General features: G+C 36.2%; 1 protein-coding gene across 1 annotated transcript in view; it reads left to right on the plus strand.

Moving 5' to 3' along the window:
* The window catches only part of LOC131050987 (DEAD-box ATP-dependent RNA helicase 32), a 44,048-nt gene that overhangs the window by 23,976 nt on the left and 1,360 nt on the right, over positions 1-18,712 (plus strand). The gene's annotated exons all lie outside the window — the stretch shown is intronic.

The following is an 18,712-nucleotide window of genomic DNA, read 5'->3' on the forward strand; positions in this document are numbered from 1 at the left end:
TTGAACAAGAAAAATCTATGATTTCTACACAAATTTGCACGATTTTTAACAGACGACTACTGCAATTTTGACTACTTTTAAACCTGCAATTTCCACGGGAAAAAAAATCCACAATTTCTTCAAATAAAAATCCAACATTGTTTGTTTTTATAACTAGGTAGGAAATTAAAGTTGAATTTGTTAGTCTCAATTAAGGTAAGGAGCGGATTCCAATTGCCCAAGGCAACATTGGAATCCGCCCTTAAGGGCTGGGCCCTTTTACCTTGAAAGGGTAACATGTACCCTTTAGGGCTGGGCCCTTCTCACACGCCACTCTCCTATAGGGCCGACCCTATATCTCACGCCTCATAATATGCCTCTCACTTAAACTGAAACATGTTAAGGGAAAAGGTAATTAATAAATTATATATTTACTACAAGCCGACCTTGTGAGAAAGGCATATATATGTGCACTTCAAGATAAAATAATTTATTCATTATCACATCATCACTTAGGAAACCTATCCTATGAACGAACTACTTTGGTGATCAGCGAAGTATAATCAGAGGTTAGCGAACTGCATTTAGAGGGCAGCAACCTTGTCAAGACACAGCGAACTCTCTTGCAGGTCTGCGAACTGATCTGTAGAAGGCAGCGAACATCATCTAAGGGTCAGCAGATCAACCTTGTAGACAGCAGTCTCAATCTGCCTTCCTCCTTGACACAGCAACGGTTGTATTGCAGATAAGTTCATAGTTGCTATCTGCCCTAGGGTTCTATGCATATTTACTCACAGCTTTATGTGAAGCTCATTGTAAACTCTGTTAAATTATAGCCTAATCTAGATAATTTGGTTGCTGGGTTTTTCCTCCCAGAGGGAGGTTTTCCCAGGGTACATGTGTGTTATGTGCATAATTTACTTAGCATTCTGATTTTTATTCTACATTGCTAATCTGATTACTTAAAATCAACAAACACAAATTTCTTCAAATCGCACAAAACAGCTCTGTGCAATTCCATGTGTGGTGTCTTTTTGGCTCTTTTTGCGTTATAAGTGTGTGAGTCATCATTGCTAGTACAAGTGTGTAGAACTCCATGCATTCTCAGATCTTGAAGCTTGACTCGGGCTTTGATACCATATCATAAAAAATATGACACAGAGAATGATTACTGAGATATTTGATAATAAACTAAGGAGTGAAAGTCTCCTTAAGTAAGAGTTACAAAAGCTTTATCCATAAAGGATAAGAGTGACAACTACTAAAGTGAAAGGATAAGAGTGACAACTACTAAAGCGAAAGGATAAGAATGACAACTAAAAGAATAAAGAACATTACTGAAGTCTATGTTAAATATTAATTCACCAATATAAACTAAATATTACAATATTACTTTATACAAGATTGGTTCACATGTTTGTATCCCAAAATTTCTCCTTGAGGACTTGTGACTTATTATCTTTTGCTGTAGAGCATGCAAAATAACGAGATTGTGCCACGTGGCTCAATCTTGGGATTTTGGTTTTGCCGCTTTACTTTGTGTTTTAAATTCTTTTGCTCCTAGTAAACAAGATCCTCTTATGTGTTGTGATCTTAAGGTCCAAGAATCTTGTGTGCAATCTTTTGTTCTATAAACCTTGAGATAACATGATTTGTTCTCATTGTTGGAAACTTATTCCCTGTTACAATTGATCAATAAATTTGGATAGTGGAATACTTCAAGATTATGTGATTTTTTAATGTAATGGAAGATGACGTGATGCAAATATGATAATGTTTGCTACTCCAATTCAATTAGCAACATTAAGGGAAGCACATGAAATATTATGCAAACCACAAATACACATGAGACAAGATTTACGTGGTAAACCCTTCTGGGAATAATCCCACCAGCAAAAGGAAATTAACAATTGTATTCACAAGAAATCAATTTTCAATACAGTTAGACTCTTTTGCGAAGTCTCAATTTGTAGACAATAGCATACAACCTTCAAACAATCTTCCACAACTTCAGGGAATTATACACCAACCAACATCAAACATCATTTGTCATGCCCTAGCCTGAGATCATGGCTATAATAAGGAACAGAATCTCAGTATTAAATAACAAACCCTTGCTGGCTGAATAAAAGAGAGCTGACCCAAAATGAGAGTAAATAAAACTTGCCCATGTTGATTTAAAAGAGGGCCAACCAGGATGGAGGGGCCGACTAGAATAAGGAACATTATAAATATTTAAATTATGGTGATTTCTTTAAGAAGACCGACTGAGTCTGGTTTGGAAATCTGTGACTCTTGCAAAAGGGCACTGGGTTTCAAGAAGAGGTGTGATTCCCTCCAAATGGAAGATATAAAAGAAAGAACAATTCATCCAAGGAAGGCATCCTGGAGGATCTATAGAATAAGAATTCTGAGTCTAAGTTTAATGTAGAAAAAGGCATTGAATGATTGGAAAACAACATTTGAGATCTGATCTGTAAAAACAAGAAAGAGATAAGAAATAAGTAATCTGATTGAATCAGATCAGAATTCATATATAATCTGCATTCAGGGGAAAACAGCCATTTGATTTAAGTCTATTATCTATTATATCTGTTATGAATCTTTGATTTATTCATTAATTTGAATTATCAATATATCTTAATTCTTAGAATCACTAAATTAATCAGTTTATCATCCTACAAGCAATCATACATGAGATTAGTAAGAAAACATGTTAGAGAGATGCAGTTGACCAGTTCCCACAATGTAAGTAGACCATCCCAAGTTGGATGGACTGGAGGTCCTGCCACTTGTGGGCCAAGGGGTTGAATTCTCTTGGTTGGATGTTCTGCGTCCTTGGACTTAGTTGTGGCGAATAGTCTCCCGGTGCCCTTTCATGCTTTCCCTGCGAATCCCTAATATTGTTGGTTGTTGGAAGTGAAACTATAGTATGGATCCAAGTAGTTGATGTTGTTTATCATTTCATTGATGTTAATTGTTTATTTCCTTTTAAGTTCAATAGCTAGCATGTGATTTAGTCATAGAATACTATTTTTAAATAAGGTATATTGTTGGGAATGTTATATTTGGGCAAAAATCATGTATTTCCGCAAAAGGTGGCCATTACATCATTAACCATTGCATCTATACAAACAATTAGATATAGCCATTGTCATTGAATACCAAATGTGTAATTGTCTAATTGCTATGTGGAGTGCCAATAGTCACCCTACCAAGACATGACCATACCATGACGTCAACATACATATTAAATCAAACAGGATTTCTTTACATGGATAATCACTACATATAAAAAGACACTGCCACTCACACTTGGTCAAAGGTTCTTGACCAACTTCAATCAAACTCCATCCATGGCTTGCCGTAACAAGGACAAACATCTAATTGCTTGTAGTTGCATGTGGTATATCTGAGTATCCCTTAGAACATGTCCATGCTCTTCTCCAACAATGTTGCATGTGCATTTGCACTGTTATATACACTCCTATAACTACTTAAACAAATATATAGCAGTGGGTTCTTCAAATGATTCGCAGTTACAACCATAGGAACACCAGACTTAGACAAACCTCCATGCTAAACCACATCTAAAACTTGCTGCAACCTACCATAGCTTCCTGTAACTGTTTACTAGTTTGTGACCAAACACTCCAATATGAACTCAAACAGTTCACCATCTTCTCTCCCCAGGAACTCTCTACAGATGAATAGCACAACAAAGTTCAAACATTCTCCCTTCTGACATTTTATTAGAGGAGAGTTCATTGTATACATAAAGAAGATAATTCATGAATGAGATAAGGATAAACCCATTGCATCTCTACATAATAAAACTTAGCGACATTTACAAGCCAATTAATGGTATTTATGTGAGTGTCAGTTTTCTTTAATTGAACTTTCCTTGCCCAAACCTTCTCTTTATAAAAATGATATTGGATGTCTATATGTTTAGTTCTAGCACAGATAATAGGATTTCTAGCTAGATAAACTGCACTTTGATTATCACAACTTAATACTAAATGTTTCTTTAAACAATACTGTGACAAAGTTTTTATTTGCAAGTATATTTTGTAGCCCTATATTCTGTTTTTAGTTGTAGACAACATAACTGTCTGCTGCCATGTACTCATTCCAACCTACTGCTCCTCCAAATATAGTAAAGACATAAACACTAATTGACCTTCGGTTGTCTAGATTTCCAGCCCAATTAGAATCAACAAACCCTGTATGTTTAACATCTTGCTAAGATAATTAGAAATTTAGATCCATGAAAACACAAACAGAAATCTAGAGTTTCTTTCAAGTACCTGAATATTTTTAACTTTTGAGTCCAATGTTTTTTGTCAGGCTTTGACACGAATCTATTTAGAATTCCCATTGCTTGGGCAACAATTGGCCTTATTTAGATCATTGCATGCATAAAGCCTCCTACTGCACTTGCATATAGAACATTATACATATTCTCCAAAATGTTTGTAAACTTAGGGCTTTGTTCCATACACAACTTAGTGCCTACCACCAAAGAAATAATTATAACGATTACAATCATGCATGCCAAATTGCAGAAAACATTTCCAAGTCACTTCCTCTAATTCAACCACAGCTTCCTTCTAGATTTGTTTCTATGTATCTCCATACCAAATCTGAACCTTGCAGATCTCAGATTGAATTCCCTTATCGATATTTTGTTGTTCTTGATGATAAGAATATCGACATATAAAATAATGATTAAATGGTGATCACCAACCTGCTTGTAGTACACACAATGATCAACATTACTCCTTGCAAAACCTAGTTCTAACATACATGAATCAAACTTTTGCAACCACGTATGCAGTGATTAGGTCAAGCCATACAGAGGCCTCCTTCAGTTTACAAACTAGATGCTCTTTTCCCTTAATCTTGAATTCTTTATGCTAACTATATTTTCTCTAATTTCCATTCAAGAATGTAGTCCTGATATCAATTTGCTCCACTTCAAAATCATGTATCATAGCTATAGATAACAACATTCTATTGGAATTCAATTTAGCTATAAGAGAAAAGATTGAAAGAATTCCATGCCCACCTTAACAACTTGGCCCCTAGTATCTCTTTTACCATGGAGCTTGAGGTTGGTAACCAACTCTCGTTCTTAGATATTCTCCTCATTAAAACACCCAATGGCTCTCTCACCTGTCAGGTTTTTTGTAAAGCTACCCACACAGATATTAGACATTAACGGTTTTCTAAATCGGCCTTAGCTGAACATGCCTCGGCTACGAAGCACCAAATCTGTTTGGAAAGCACCCAAATTTTGTTCAAAGAAGATAATTTTTTCAAACGTAAGCTCAAAGAGGCCATTGTGAACAATAACCATGCTTCTAACCTCAACCGCAATGAATGGTGGAGTCTCAGTTTGGCTTGGCAACCCTTGCTCTCCAACCTTATATGGCCAATCTATATGCAAGGAAGCATTGAAGATGAATTAATACGGCAGCAGTTATAATGAACCAAGACATAGAGCAAGTCTCAAGGTCAATGCATTAATCAACACTAATTCGACCAGCATTAGAAACGTTGATTACATGGTCGACTTCCTAAGTGAACAGCGAAGGACTGATCAATCATGCCCATCATGTGAAAAATATAGTGGCCAACCTCCCGAACAAATGCTTTGTTAAATACAAACTGATCAAGCAGCGAGTTTCATTAAGATTTTCTATGCCGTTATTACATTGATGACAACTAACAAAAGGGCAGTGATTCTGTACAAGGAGTGACCCTATTCAGATATTAATCATAGGCTGACTTCATTTGATAAAGATTTTATCATTTGCCTTATGGAAATTCGAGTGCACAACGAACATAATAAAGTGCAATTACATATGATAGTCGATTACATATTGTAGCAGCAAAACAAACATAAAACCCCGTTGTTATAATGGTAATGTATTTATCAAAAGATACGTTGAATTAAATAATGGCAATTTGTTTACTAAAGGTTGCGATTTGTTAAAGAGGAAGGATGCGATTCATTCTAATGCATTATAGTGTCTCCTCAAGATACGATTGATGAAGGGGTGCAATTCAAATAAACAATTGATTAAAAGAAAATGAAAAAGACACAACCTTTCTACGAAAGGTTATTTGAAAGGTATAAAGGGAGATCGAAATCACATTGAGGGGGGAGGATAGAGGAATAGGCTGGGTATAAAGAGGAAACTCTTTTCTCTGATTTATATGAGACAAGTGATAAATAAGATTGCGATTTAGTGAATGAAGAGAATGGTACAGATCGGATCAGAAATGTCATTGAGTTACAGGCAGTAACATCCTTGTTCATGGTGGTATGCATGGGGATGTGTTTAATATGGATGCTTAATATATGAAACCCGATGATGTTCTTATGCAGAATTTTAAATATATAAATATTAATAATAATATAAAAACCACAATTATTATACTAGTTTTTGGAAACTGCTCTGCAGTAATATGATAATAAACCATATAATAGATAATTAATAAATAGGTTACTGATAAATAAATTAATATAATATAATTTATTTATTTGTTTATATATATATAATGGAATATCAATAAGATTATATACATACACATACATCTACATATATATACATATATATAGAAATAGTAATTTGAATGAACAAGTAAGGTTGAGATTATAAATCAGATTAGATTATCTAGACAATATCAGAAAGAAGATTATTTTGTCACTAATGTGATTCATGTCAAGATAGTTTTGTCTCCCAATCACTTAGTTTAAGTCATATATATGTTGAGATGGATTATTAGGGTTAAAACAGGCCTAAACCTAGTAGGGGACATCACATTTGTCTTTCTTTCCCCCTCCTTTTGCTCTTTTTTTTGATGTATCGCTCCCCCTCTCTCGCTTTTTATTCCCTTGGCCCTGGTTTTTTTCTTTCTTGTTTTTTCGTTTTTCTTTTTCCTTTTTATTTCAGTGTTTCTTAGTTATCTCTTTTTATTTGCTCTTCCTTTTTTTTTCAATTTTTTTTCTATTTTTTCCTATTTAATCTCTTTTATTGATATATTATTATTTACTCTCATGTTATCTTTTATTTTGATTTTTTTATAACTATTTAATTTTTCTTTCTTTCTCTTATTTTTAATTTATTCTCTCTCTCACACACACGAGTATATGTGTATGTGAATGCGTGTGTGTATGTGTGTGAGAGTGATCTTATTTCATTTGGTTTTTTTTGATGTCTTTTGTCCTTGTTTCATTATTAGCCTTTTTCTTGATTTTTGATATGCGAGTCTTTTTTTTAGTTTCTTATCTATTTTTTTTATATGTCTTCTTTTTATATTATTATTTTCTTCTTCCTTATTCCATTTTATGTTGTTTAGCTTTTTTTTTTTATCATTTTATCTTTTGTCATCCATCTCTCCTTGTTCTTCGTGCCTCTTCCCTATCTCTTTTTATTCAACCTGATCTGCTACTTGTCTATCTTTCTATTTTGATTGTTCTCTATCATCCTGATGATGGATCACAGAATGTGATTTGAAATGTTGATGCAAAAAAACTTCACACAATCGAATCCAGAAGCATTGATCTTAACATATGGATTGTGGAAACTTAATGTCTGTTAGAAAAGATTTCTCCAAGTCTACTCCTATTTAGGAGTACCCTCTTGCCACCAACCATGATTTGTACCTCTCCAATGTACCATCTGCTCCAAATCTTTGAACACCTACTTGAAAGGAATAGGAGGAATTTTACACGGAAATAATATTCTTTATTCCACTCCCTATTCATTCAATCATATTACATATTCGTAGGATTCTCATATCCTATTTTATAGCAAACTCCACAAACGAATTCTCTAAATATATTGAGTTGTTTTAACAACTCAATACAGATAAACTTTCGTACCACGATTATATTAACCTACTTAACAAACAATAACAAACCTAACACATTATTATTATATGCATCCTATGATGCAATATTCTTAACACCCCTCCATATTGTATCATTCTCCAAATGAGGATAAGTGGACCGACAATACTTGATGACCACAAGGTATGAATAGGGACATGCACATCTGTACGAATTTGTCAAATATAGCCAAGATCTAGAGCACAATGAATAGCACAATAGAGAGACATTAGATTTGAGAAGAATAAACTCTATTCTAATCAAGATGCAAAATACTGATCAACTGGATCATTACAAAATTACATACAATGTAAACAAGCCTGCTTATAAAGGCAAGGCCATATGGATATGTGAGCACACAATGATGACATGTGGCTCAATGAGAAACAAGGGTAGGTAGGAGAAATAATAAAATATTCCACAAGGTGGATCACCCACTGAAGGTGGATTGTAACAAGATAAGACCACAAAAGGTGGAAATTCTCCTACATACATCATCCCTATGTGCACACTTCCCTAAGTGTGTCATATCCAAACCACTATGGAATGCATTACCCTAAGTCAACATAAGTGTAATTATGAGACATAATTTACACCAACACCCTCCTTAAGTGCAACTTAGGGGAATACACTCAAGCTAACAATGCAAGATGGGTCCTGACTACAAGGCTATGTTAGGTACCCATGTACAAATGCAAATGCATGCAAACCAATGCAATCTCTCACAAATGGAGAAAGAGTAAAACCCAATGGGAAAAAACTCCCCCCCAAAAGAGAGATGAAAACTATACAAAAGAACTCTCAAAGAAGTATGAGAAGGACAAAACCCCATGTGAGGAACCCCACCTTCAATAAGAGAGAAGAAGAGAGACCAAGTAGCCCCCCCCAATGTAGAATCTGCACCAATGGTAGAAGCTCGAAACTAAATGAAGAAATTGCTCCACGAACATCGAACAACGTTCCTCCCCTTAGGAAGAAACAAATCCAATGGTGTATCCATGAAGTCTCCCCAATCATGAAGGGAAGATATAGAAATAAAATTCATGATGTGTGAAGTCTCTGAAAACTGATCAAGTGTCCCCATGTTGATGCTGAAAGTTGCCCCCTCCAAATCGGGTGTACTGGTCCACACTGCTGAAAAAGGCACTCCAAGATCTAGTGGAGATGAATGTAGAAAAAGATCCAAAGACTCATATGTCTCCTCTAAGGATAAAGAGACCTCCTCCAAGTTTAGTACATAAGAATCCACAATCATGTCAACCTCGAAAGAATGATCATGTAGAGAATGAACAAGAGGGTCAGAGTCGTCCCTTGCAACAATTGAAGAAGGATCATCTTCATCAAAGAGAAGATGAATGTCATCAATGATGTCTCGCAAATCTGCAATGTAAGACTCCACAAACAAACCTGCAATGTTTGTCAAGTAGTCATCCTAAGGAACTGAAGCTGGAAGACAAGGAATATCCTGTTGCACTAAATCAGTAGAAGGCAAAATTGTTGCAATAGCTACATCATCAGGTGCAATAGGAGATGTGATATCAATAGGAGGAGATGAAATGCAAGGCTCAAGAATGGGTTCACATGTGAGAATACCCAAGTTCAAGTACCCAAAGTTATCCTCGATATCTGAACCAACACAAGATGTGTGATCATCATATGAAGAATCATCCTCATCAATAGGAACAAAATCTGCAAGGAATACAACCGAGATGCATGATCCACCACCCTTGTAGCAATAATAGCTCTAATCTCCAAGTCTCTAATGATAACTGAATTAGGTGTGAACTCCACAGTTTTCCTTGTTGCCCCATGAGTGATTTGATAGATGGAAAGAAGATTGTTTGTCAAATGGGGTACACACAACACATCAATGAAAGAGTTATCCCCAATGGCAATGGATCCTTTCCCAATCACATCCATATATGTATGATTGCCCATCAAAATCAGTGGCATGTTGCAAGGCTCAAATGAAGAGAACATAGACTGCAAAGATGCCATATGATGAGAAACCCCTGAATCTAGAAGCCATCTCCCTGAATCATGACTTGTAGTAGCACAAAGAGCTTGCCCCTTTCTTTTTGACTGCAAGGAAGGGGAAGGAGATGAATCCTTCTTCTTGTAAGCGGATGGTAAATCAATGTTGTTCTTCTTGAGGATGTTGGTCAACTCATCAATTTGCTTGGTGTGGCAACGATGCTCATCATGACCACTTTTCTTGCAATATGATCAAGAAAGATTGTCCTTATATGCTTTCCTCTTAGGTGAGGATGTAGAATCCTTTTGTTGTGGAGAGGAAGATTGTGCTCGATCTTGTTGTGTCTTAGGCTTGAACTGCTTCTGCTTCTTGTTGGAATCCTTTCCTTGATTCTCTTGATTAACCATCAAAGCCATGGACTTTGAAGACTTGAGAATCCCCATCCTAATCAACTTAGATTGCTCTAACATCAACATTTCTGTGAATGAATCAAATGAAGGCATAGTGAAAGAACTACCCACCGTCAAGCGATGGTTTTGGAAGCTAAAAACAATGCTGCATTCTCTGATGGAGGCTTTCCCAAAAGGTTGTAGATCAACTGTGCATCCTTCTTATCAATGCCACAATTCTTCAACTGTGCTCTTAGCTCATTTGCCTTGGTAACATAATCTTGTATTGTATCAAAGTTCTTGGGATCCAACATGGTGAGTTCATTGTCAAGTTGATAGCCTCTAATCTCATCAATTTGACCATACAATTCCCCAAGACATCCCATGCATCCTTACCTGTTTTACACTTATCAATGTGAAAGATGAGATCCTTTGATATATATTTCCTCAATGTCCCAATAGCCATAATGTTTTTAGTGAGCCATTCCATGTGAGCATTCAACTTTAGGATAAGTTGGTGTCATGATAGTTCCATCAATATAATGATTTGATCATTTTTCCATTAACTTACTCCATACATCAATTTTCCATGGAGCATAGTTATGTGGAGTTAAAACTGGAAATTTAGGAGAACCCATAGCAACAAAATGAAAGAGCACTAAGAAAAGAGAGGCACAATCACACAAGACACCCCCCCAAATTCACTCAATCAAAGAACCCCCCCAAAATGATGATTTGACACTTTATACTTAGTGCGTGTACAATGGGCCACTTGCAAAAAATGGCAAAGTGGATTTTTGATTTCAACTTTACAACTGTTAATTTTAGTTCTTTCAGATTGAATAAACTCAGAAAAATCAGAATTAGTTTAAACTAGGTTAATTAACTTATAGTTTTCCAGACTTAAGCATAATAAGAAAATGAAATGAAATGCACAAGGACAAAAACACAGTTACCCTGGGAAAACCTCCTAGGAGGGAAAACCCAGCCAAAGGATCCTCAGATCTGATTATGATTATGAACTGAACATTACACACTTATCTGGAGCATAGAGGTTGCAGTCACAAAGAAGAAGAGATAGAAGTCTTCACAATTAGGTTGCTAATGAGGTTATGATTTGCAGTCCTTCTCATCGGAATTTTCTGAGTGTAACAAGGGTAGTAGCACCTTAAGTAGATTACAGTCCTTCAATGAAGTCCTTCAAGGGTTCGCTCACTTCAATTGGAAATCTGCTGCTAAATAGGTTCGCTGTCTTCTATTAGAGATTTGCTGCCGTCTGGTGAAGTTCGCTGCCTCCTATTTCAAGATCTGCTACCTTCTATTGGAGTTCTCTGTTACCAACTGCCCTTCTATGAATTTCACCTTCACCGAATATATTTTGCATGTACATTAAAACTGAATAAGGATATTGAGAAGTATATGCCACCTTTATAGGAGTCATATTGCTTTTTACTTATGTCGGCCTTCTTTGCATTTAGATATTTATTTATTTTAATTCCTTTTAGGTGAAGTGAGATAGGGTCGGCCCTATCAAGGAGGCGAGTGGGTTTGGGTGAAGCGTGGAAACCTTTTAGGCGCATCGAAAGGTATTGGGCCAGGCCCTATATGAAGGAGGCGGATTCCAATGTTGCCCAAGGCAGTGGGAATCTGCAGTGGGAATCCGCCAGCCCTAATTACAACCAACAATTGCCTCAAATAGGCTATAAGAGACTCCAACAAATACTGCAAGAGATCTAAGTTGAGATCCAAGCAAAATACAAGTATCAAATAGGCCAAAAATGACCAAATACTGAAAGTACAATTTCTACTCAAATGTTGAAAATCTGATAGCACCACATGAAAGTAGACAAAAAATCACACTTTCAAAAAAAGAAAAGGAGGTTGTATGAATTTGAATGAAGCCTCTAAAGTTGCAAAATTGAGGATTGGATAGGTACAGTCATGAAAAATTGAAAATTGTGGAAAAATCTGTCCACCAAAATCAGAAAAATCCACAACCACTGTGAAGAGTACGAAAAATTAGCTTAAATTAAAAAACATTGCACCAAAAAAGGAGCTAAAATGAGCAAGTTATGAGCCTCCAAAGTTGGTTGGCAAAACCAAAAAGCTCATTGGAGAGGGGGCTGAAAATTTTCAAAAATATGCTGATGCAGTGTTGACGTCAGCATTTGAGGGGCTTACATTTGACACTCGTTTGGCTGTCGCAAAAACTTCGCCTCCATGTCTGCAGGGGCTGTCCGTACGGTACGTAAAAGGTGACGTGTATTGCTGACTGTGCAATCCATACAATGACGTGGCGGCCGACCGTGCGTACGGATGATGACTGTTCAGGTGAGCATGGAGGCAGAGTTGGTAGATGATGTGGGCGGTGAGTTAGTTGTTCAAGTGACTAGACGTTGACTGTACTCTGCATGTTCCAATCTGAAAGTGTCGCGTATCTGGTTGTCTGTGCAAAAGAAACGCTGATGTGGGCTAGTAGAAGAATGCCGTGTGGCGGCAGAGTGAAGGTGGTCGAGGCAGTGCTGGCCAAAAAAAATAGAGCCCGATAGTGGTCAATGCCAGATGAAAGGCATTAGTGAAGCCTCGGGAGCCAAGAAATTGGAGCCGGTGGAGGGGATGCAGGCAGTCGGGGATAAGGCGTTGAAAAATAGAATTGGCGAAAAGCAGTGATCGGCTGGAGCAGCGCGGGAGCCTAGATGGGAGGCAGTCGGGAGTTGGAACATCGGAAAGTGCAAACTGTCGGAAAAGTAGGAGTTGCCGCGGAACATAATGTGGCTGGCCGTGGGTACAGTTGGCCTGAACAGTACAGTGCCTGCAGAAATTGCAGGGTAAGAAGAATACGGGGGTGGGGTTTAAAAATCCCCCAAAATATAATAATAACTTTTGATTTTTTTGGACAATAAACACTTTTTACTATATATAAAAGCTGCAAATAGTATAAAATGAGAATTTAAATATTTTTGTAGAGAATTTTTTTAATTTTATTTTTAACAAAATCGTTTCGTCAAGCAGGTAAGCCGTACGACCTTCCTGCTAAATTTTTTTTGCCCTGAAAACAACCTTCACAAAAAATGGCCAAATTTATACTCAAAATTCATGGAAACGGCCTCCTGGATGCAACAGTGAGGTCGAAATTGCCGCAGGATGCCCCCAAAACATGCAGCTCTCCAAATCCGAAAATAGAATGCTCTAAAATGTCTCCAAATAGACTACTCAATGAAGCTTTAATGGCTCTGATACCATGTAAGAATTTGTCAAATATAGCCAAGATCTAGAGCACAATGAATAACACAATAGGAGAGACAATAGATTTGATAAAAATAAACTCTTTTCTAATCAAGATGCAAAATACTGATCAATTGGATCATTACAAAATTACATACAATGTAAATGAGCTTGCTTATAAAGGCAAGGCCATATGGATATGTGAGCACATAATGATGACATGTGGCTCAATGAAAAACAAGGGTAGGTAGGGGTAGGTAGGAGAAATAATAAAATATTTCAGAAGAGGTGGATCATCACTGAAGGTGGAATGTAACAACAAGACCACAAAAGGTGGAAATTCTCCTACATATATCATCCCTATGTGCACACTTCCCTAAGTGTCACATATCTAGACTACTACAAAATGAATTACCCAAGTCAACTTAAGCAAAGTGTAATTATGAGACATAATTTACACCAACATCTACTCATGACAAGCAATAGTGGAATTAGCCTCACTAGTCACTACACTTACTATACTTTCATCCAAGGATAGGGACAAACACATCTATCTATGGAACCAAGGATAGGGACTAACATCTATATCTAAGGTCATACAAGTTTGGATAGGGACAAACACATCTATCCAACATCAGTTATGAATAGGGACAGACACTGTTGCTCACAACAAATGTGATTGGGTTCTCACACATCCTATCATAGTTACCAATAAACATGATTTGGGCCAAACACTTCCAATCATATACAACTTTTTTGATTTGATTCGGAAAATGTATTCCTACTCACTGTTCTAATGTGGAGGGTATTCAGTCAACGAGGTTTTTCTTGAAAAAAATGGCACTTGGACTTGGCGAGTTAATTACGAAATCTCACTGGCAAACAATCATGCAAGTACTTTGTGAGCTGGTGAAATATGGTTTTGGTCATTGGATGCTAACAGATAACCCAGGTTGGTAGAGTTTTGGTCATTGGACAACTCTACAAAACTCAGTTTGGTAGAGTTTTGGTCATTGGACATCACCACAAAACCCAAGTTGGTAATATGGTTAGTCCAAGACAAAGAAGAACCCAAAACTTTAGACAGTAAAACATAAGTTTTTGAGGTCCAAATCTGATACAGTGGTTTTTGTAATATCCCCGTTTTCGTGAGCATCAGAGTTCGAGGAGTTAGCCTATTTTTGAACCCTTGTAGGCTAACAGGGTATGGATAAAGGGGTCAGTAATGCAGTATCTTGAGGAGTGGTTTGTCTATTTGTTCTAGTTCAGTGTTGAGTTCAGTTCTGGTCTTCGTTTCATCAGTTTTTGACACTTTGAGGATTTCCTATTTTTTAGGGAAAATTGCTAAAAATAGACGTGGTGCTCTTTTCATTGGCATGGCGAACTGTGGCCCTAGCTTTTGACAGATTCAGTTTCTGAGCAATAATGAGAGAGATATAAATTTTTAAGTGGTTCCATAGGCATTTTAATGAAATATTAATATAAAATCATAAAGTGCATCACTTAAATTTATTTAAGTGAAAATTTATTATCTCCTAAGCTAGGCGTTGCTTTTAGGGTTAAGTTGGAAACCCTAAAAGCAAGTTATAATTTTTAAATCCCTAATTGCCAAAAATCGCACCTTTTGGGTATTTAGGCAGGCAAGATGGAAATTAAACCTCATTCTTGATATTGAGCATTTGACATTTTCTTTTGAGCACTTGGCTATGGTGGCTAGGGTTTGGACCTGTTTTGGAGAGCGTGCATTCTTCAGAATTCAGTAGCTTTGAGATTGTGAAAGATCAATCGAATTGTTGCAGCTTGGTTGGCTTCATTCAGAAGTCAAATTGAATTGAATTGGGGAAGATTTGGCTTCTTACAAGGCAGATTTGTTGTAGGGTTTCCTATTTACTGTTTTGTTGTTGATTCTTTTGTGGTTTGGAGGCTTCTTTTCCCAAACACACAACTTGCTCATTTATTGGCACCATCTTCCACTGTTTGGATGTCTTAGTTTTTAAATAAGAGCAGATCTGAATTGTTTCAGAATAAAAATCAGAACTTTGTAAGTTGCTGATTTATTCTTTCTTTTCAATAAATTGGCTAAGGACCTACGGGTATGCTTCTAAATTCTCCAATTCATTGTTTCAGTTGATTAAATTCATGTATTATTCAATATATGTTGCAACTTAAAGAAACCCTCTTCTACAACTTCTGTCTATTTCTGAAAGACCATCTTAATAATTAAAAATTACAAAGAAGATCTACAAATTACAGCAGGTTGAAGAGTTGAACCAGCAAGGGTTCATCACAGTTTTCCTGAACATTACAGAAGTATTTGGCCATAGAATCTTAGGAAACACAAATAGATAAGCTTCTTATTACAGTTTGAAAAAATTAAAAGGAAAATTTCATCCATTTTCTTCCAAAATTGAAATTTAAACATATCCTTTGAACCATAACATATTGGAACATGCCATAAGCCTCTTTTCTATTGCAAAACTATCTAACTACATTATAGAACACTACCAAGTCACAAGATAATCATTTGAATATGGATAGCAAGAATCTTAATAAACTAAAATTGTCCAAAGTAGTCTTAGTTACAAATTTTCTTAAAATTGAAGGACAATAGAATACCCCTCAAGCAATAACAAGATTACATAAAGCCATCTTCACTTAATCTTGGAAGCTTAAACAAAACAGATATACTTTTTCAACATTGATACAACCATTTTCCATCATAAGAGAGTTCTTCAAAGTCCCAAGTTGAGCTCCAAGCTCCAATATCCATCCTTAAGCTGATAGGAGAAATAGCTACCATCCAACCATATATTGTTGTCAAACACCATTGCTAATGAGAGTAATACATGAACTCATACACATACATAGAAGACATAATTTTGGAATTATGTAAAGAAACAAGATTAACATTGATGGGGAATATCATGTTGAATCACTTTTGATTCATCATAAGGCAAAATAAGTTTGTAACTTTGTGCTAAACCAAGAAGTGTATTTGCCAAGGGACTTCAAATTCACTAGTATGAGTAAGAAACATCCTCAAGGATCTCAAGAAACCAATAACACATCCTTGCATGGAACACAAAAACACGATAATAGATCCTCAAGGATTTGCCATATGAATGTCCTCTCAAGGACTTTAATCAAGTATATCCTCTTTAGGAGATTAAATCTCCAAATCAACCAATACTTATTCCTCCTAATCAAACTCCATCTCACTCTTGAGCTCAAAACACTTATCTCCAAGACAAGGAATAGAACAATACACCCTTTGTCTTTTACTGTCCCTATCTAATCCCTACACATGTCAAGGGCAGCTCTCAACAAGGTTAAATAACACATATATCACACAAGTAAGACTCGTTATTACATATAACCAAGCATACATATATGCTCTTTCACAAACAAGTCCTCACAACTTCAATATTCCATATTTTTGCATTTCTTTTCAAGCATAGGGGAAGGAAAGAGAGGAATCTTTTCAACATATTGATAATGTACATAGGCACTTTGAAAAATGCCATGTTCATACATAAATAAGATATACATGACAGAGAATACTAAGCAAGCACACGAGCTTAGCTTAAACAAACATCCTCTTTGACAATGAAGGGTTTTGACTCTACATTCCATGTCCAAGTTCATGAACATCCAAGTTCCCTTTCACTTCTGTCCTCTTCACCCTTCGTCTCCAAACTCAAAATCTCAAGTGGAATTCCAAAAATCAAGCAAACCTTCCAAAATATGGAGTAGGGTTCAAGTAAGGGAAGGCCTCATCACCTTTTCTACTCAAATAGAAAAGTGACACTTGTCCATACTCACCCAAGCACAGACCCAAAGTCAGATAAAACACTCCTAAAATTGGAAGCTCTTACACACAATTGAATGAACTTACAAAACCATTTAAAGCTCTTACGAACATATAATATTTTCTTACAAGGCCACATTAAGCCCACATGGGTTTATTGTTCACCAGAGGAGGAGAGATCCCCATAAATGGTGGATATGTGGAGTCAAGAAAGCCAGCTAAGGCTTATTAGAAGCCTCTGCACATTTTCATACGTATCTACTATGACCAAAAGGTCAAATTTCACTCTGATATCAAGAAAATGGCATTTTAGGACATCTCTAAAAATTTCATTTCACACAAATCCGAGTTCATATTATGATTTTATTAATCCCAACACTCATACAAGATCAAGGCTCACTCCAAGATACATGGACAATATAATAACATAACAATTAAAGCATAAATGGCTTAGAAGATGATCATAAGGCTACACAGGGGCCATTGGGTTATAGTTAAGCAAAATGATGTGGCAATATTAGACAAACACAGTCAAAGTCTCAGTACCCCACAAAGTGGAGTGGCATAATGGATAATCCATGTATAACTTTCCTTCGATTCCTGTTTGCTTATTTCTGTATTCTATGCACTCAATGCCAACATTAAATCTCACTGCAGAGTGATAGTGTAAGCATAAATAGAATTAAGCCAAGAAGTACACAATCACATGCAAGACAAATCAAATATCCAGTGATCTCAAATAATGCATGGTCAGACCCATACTGATCTTTACCTGCAATGCTGGAGGAGAGGCATACAAATCTTAACTGCTTTGTGTTATCTCTCTCTCAACTCTGTCAAGACATTGTTAAGCTGTAATGGTGTCTAGCAGCTCTATTTTAATTGAAAGATCAATTCTCAAGTTGCAATATGCGTAAATGTTTGCTTGTAAGGATTCCCAATAATTCTTGATGTACCTATGTTTCTGATTTTGCCTATTTAGTTAAATGAGGAAGGCTCATAGCTTTAGACTACTCAAGAGTCAAGATAAATGGAATAATGCTGTTGCTCTTATCTTTCTACTTTTCATTCAAGTAAAAATTTATGTCTGCCACAAGCTTTTATGATTGTAGAACATGTAAAGGCGCTAGTCTGAAAAATGATTAACACATTTATAAAAGATAACTAAAGAATTCTCTCTGCATTTAGCTCATATTTGTTTGGTAGGGTAATTTGCTACACATTAAATCCACATTAATAGAGATGGATTAATAGAGATGGAGGAGGCTTTCTGTCGCTTTGGATAATAGGTATTGTTTAGAAGATCTACTTAAAAGACAAAACATGCGCAGTTACAAGTCTCTGGATATCATTTTAAATCACAACAAAATAGACTGGAGTATGTTCAAGTGCACAATCCAAGAGATGTACAAGGTTATCTCAAAAGTAAATGG

The sequence above is a fragment of the Cryptomeria japonica genome, chromosome 2, assembly GCF_030272615.1.
Source record: "Cryptomeria japonica chromosome 2, Sugi_1.0, whole genome shotgun sequence".
NCBI classification, from domain to species: Eukaryota; Viridiplantae; Streptophyta; class Pinopsida; order Cupressales; family Cupressaceae; genus Cryptomeria; species Cryptomeria japonica.